Below are 4,215 nucleotides of genomic sequence, written 5' to 3'. Positions count from 1 at the left end.
CTGATTATCCACAATAGGTGTGACTGACAAATCACCATCATTGGTGCCATTAGGACACCAATCAATCAAGCTATCGTTGGATGGGTCGTTAATTACTTTAGCTAACAAATATTCTTCTGCGATGGTTTCAACCCAATCAACCTCCTTACTCTCTTCGGAATCATTGGATTGTTTGCACACATTAAATATGTTCAGTTTTAAGGTCATATTACTAAAAGAAAGCTTCATGACGCCATTCCTACAATTAATCAATGCATTAGAAGTTGCAAGGAATGGACGTCCTAAAATGATCGGAATCTGAGACTGTGAGTTCGAAGCCGGATGTGTGTCCAATACAATAAAATCGACACAGGAAAGTAGAACTTGTCTACTTGGACTAATACATCCTCGATAATCCCCCTTGGAATTTTAACTGACCTGTCAGCTAATTGCAAAGTGACGGAGGTTGGCTTCAACTCACCTAAACCAAGTTGCTCATATACAGAATATGGCAACAAATTCACACTCGCCCCTAAATCTAACAATGCTCGCTCTATCCTAAAGTCACCTATGATGCATGAGATGGTTGGGCAACCTGGATCTTTATATTTAGGGAAAATATTGTGCTGCAAAATAGCACTCACATTTTCAGTTAAAAATGCCTTCTTCTTAACATTTAATCGGCGCTTAACAGTACACAAGTCCTTCAAAAATTTGGCATATGAGGGTACTTGTTTGATTGCATCAAGAAGAGGTATGTTGATCTTTACTTGTTTAAAAAGCTCAAGAATTTTAGAATTAGGTTCGAGCTTTTGCAACGGCTTTAACCGTTGTGGAAAAGGTGGAGGAAAAGGACATTCAACTTTCTTAGTAGAAGTTGGGACCTCAACTTCTTCTTTGTCCCTTTCATCAACTTTGGGAGCATCAGAATTAGAAGTGACCTGCGGTCTCAATGGGACGGTTTGATCAATGACTTTCCCATTACGCAAAGTAATGATGCTTTTTGCATGTTCTGTATGCGAACTAGAAGGAGCCGTATTATTACTACCGTGCATTTGTGGGTTAGGTTGGGGTTGAGCTGGAAGCTTACCCTTCTCTTGGGTACTTAGGACGGTAGTCAACATTGACAATTGGTTCCTTATGTCTTCAAAATTTCGAGTATTTTGAGCATTGATATTAGTTTGACCTTGTAGAAAAGTTTGTATGGATTGCAAGGTATCCTCGATATTTGGCTTTTGAGAAGGTGATGGTGCATAAGTAGGATGTGCAGGTGGAGGAGCTGAATGGTGTGACTGTTGAGGATGATCGTTTCTCCACCTAAAGTTTGGATGATTCTTCCAACCAGGGTTATAGGTATTCGAGTATGGATCGTTATAAGGCTTTTGGTAGGAGTTCATAGCATTTGCTTGATCGTGCAAGACTTCTTTGAATGCCGGTATGGTGGGACAATCAGTAGTAGTATGACCCGACATATCGCAGATACCACAACACTCGTTTCTAAGCTCTATAGTCTTGACAGGTTCAACCTTCCTAAGCTCAATTTCTTCTACCTTCCTAGTGAGGGCTGCCATTTTAGCATGAAGATCATCCTCAGTTCTAAGGTTGTAAAGGCCTCCCTGTACAGAGCTAGTAGGCTTAGGCAAAGACTTATTGTTTCTATCCCCGTTATCCCAAAGTTGGGCAGTCTCAGCAAGGAAATCCAAATACTCCCATGCCTCATCAGGTTGTTTTTCTAAAAATCTACCATTGCACATGGTCTCTACAAATTGTTTCAACTGTGGAGATAAACCTTCATAAAAGAAGCTAATGGTTCTCCAAGTTTCGAATCCGTGATGAGGGCATGAGAGAAGAAGGTCTTTAAATCTTTCCCAACATTCATAAAATGTTTCATTATCTTTTTGTTGGAGATTGCTGATATGTCTTTTCAAAAAGTTAGTCCTTTGTGTGGGGAAGAACTTCTTTAAAAATTCTCTCTGCATATCTTGCCAATTTCTTATTGATCTAGGTCGCAAAGAGTTTAGCCATATTTTGGCCTTATCCTTTAGAGAGAAAGGAAACAATGTCAACTTGAGGACATCCTCGGTGACATTTGGCACTCTAAATGTAATGCTCAGTTCTTCAAAATCCTTTAAATGAAGATACGGACTCTCGGATTCTAACCCGTGGAACTTGGGCAGCAATTGGATTACCCCGGGTTTGATGTCAAAATGTCCTACATTATCAGGAAAAATTATGCATGAAGGCTGACTAGTCCTAGCCGGTTGTAGGTATTGTCTTAGAGTCATAACATGGGGTTCTCGTTCTCGATTGTGGTGACTCCCCGCATCTTCATTTAAATCAGCCATCTCACAAGGTGTGAGATACTGCGAAGGAATTTCAGGGGTATGTCCTAAGGGATGATCTAAAGTTGTACGACTTAATCGACCGGTGTCGTCCCTATTCCACTTTAGCATGCAAAATATTTTCCTCTTTTTTTTTCTTTTTCTTTTTTTTTAAAAAAATAAAAGAAAATAAAAAATAAATATAAGTACCAACTAAAGTTACCCTAAAACGATATCCTAAAACAAAAATTTTATTCACAATCAAACATGCAACAAAACATTACACCTCAATTTCTAATGTTTTTCTTAAATTTCTAGACAGCTCCTTGTTAGATGTATGCCCTAGAAGCCAATTTGGCTGACACATTGTTGATTCTAGGGACATAATTTTGTACTTGACTATTTATTATTGAATAAATAAAAGGCATCTTTTCATTTATATTGTTTATGTGTCTATGAATCGTCCAAGAAATTAATAAGATGATGATACATATTCTCAAGAGTTGAGAATTTGAGCCATGTATCATTGGTGATTAATTTCTAAATGCTCCTGATCAATGGATCATCACGAGGACGGTGATCGATCCGATCAGTGCACAGATCACTTTCCTTCTGGATGGACGAGACTTGAGTCCACAGTGTAGGGACACTGAAGTGATAGTGCAGGTGCTTGTTAGAGAACAAGGGTACTGAGCGTGACCAAGACAAGAAGTCACTTGGATGTCTATCCACTCGTCAGTGACTTGCTTGATGTTGCAGTAGTGTGACTGGTCCTTTGACCTGCGGTGCTTCGGCTACTCACAGTGAGGTTATTGTAGTTTGACTGCACACATACATGGTCTCTAGCCATATTGGTCCATGCAGTGTAGATTGGCTGCAGTAGGTTCACTGTAGGAGTAGGGTATGCACCTATAAGGAATCTATCGACCTTGATAGAAAAGGAGTGATCCTATGTGATTTGTTAGACTGAGTTCTAAGACCTTGGCCAGGGCAGTAATATAAAGTAAAAAGAGTTTTCCACTATCGAACTCAAGTCGAACAAATCTTGACATATGACAGACGATGGGGTTTGACGAGTTGTCCATGACCTCCGTCCTGTAGGGATCCACGATAGTAGGACTGTATCACATGTTAACTGCACCTAGAGGTTCATCATTCCATTCTGCTGGGTAGCCACTACATGCTGCTAGGTGTCACTGGTGGATGGTGGGACTCATAGGGATTATCTTGATGATCGATAAACCCTAATGAGTTGAGTTGGAATCGTTCCAACCCATTGAAAGGAGTTTTCAATGATATAGTGATAGAGATCACAATATATCTCACTACCAGTCAGAATAGAACCTATGGGGTCACACACACTAGAAGTATTGACCGATCCGATGGTTGAAATCGTGATTAGGAATCACAAGAAATCAATTTGATTGATAAGAAGTTGAAGAAGGAACAAAGGGAATTAATTAATTGGACTTAAACACAAATCCTACTTCGGGTAGGATTCCTAGAGTCCTAATTGGATTAGGACTAGGAATCCTAGTTGGAGTAGGACTGGAATTCCTATTTGGAATAGGATTCCTACAATCCTAATGAGATTAGAAATTTTGAATTGGATTCCTACTTGGAGTAGGATTCCTAGAAATCCTAATTGGATTAGGACTTCGGATTCAAATGGAGTCCTAATTGGATTAGGACTAAAATTAAACAAATCCTAATTGGATTAGGATTCCTTAAGTCTAAATTAATTAATAATCTAATGAATCAACATGACTCCTAATTGGATTAGGATTGAAGAGTTCAATTGAGTCATGGTTCATTCAAGTCCTAATTGGTTTAGGACTAGCGTAGATTGAACCCAATATGGTCAATCCTAATTAGATTAGGACTTAACCATAAGAGAGGCACCCAATCCTCTTTG

The 4,215-nt window shown here is 39.2% G+C and overlaps 1 non-coding gene across 1 annotated transcript; it reads left to right on the top strand.

Annotated features, from left to right (window-relative positions):
- The first annotated feature begins 1,803 nt into the window (after positions 1–1,803).
- LOC149768810 (small nucleolar RNA R71) lies at positions 1,804–1,912 on the top strand. The gene has a single exon (XR_016398552.1). It is a non-coding gene; the product is annotated as a small nucleolar RNA R71 (small nucleolar RNA).
- Positions 1,913–4,215: the final 2,303 nt, after the last annotated feature.

Source organism: Phoenix dactylifera, chromosome 1 (genome assembly GCF_051530095.1).
Source record: "Phoenix dactylifera cultivar Ajwa chromosome 1, Ajwa_hap1_PhDact_Kaust_v1.1, whole genome shotgun sequence".
NCBI lineage: Eukaryota > Viridiplantae > Streptophyta > Magnoliopsida > Arecales > Arecaceae > Phoenix > Phoenix dactylifera.
This window is presented reverse-complemented; position numbering and strand designations above follow the sequence as displayed.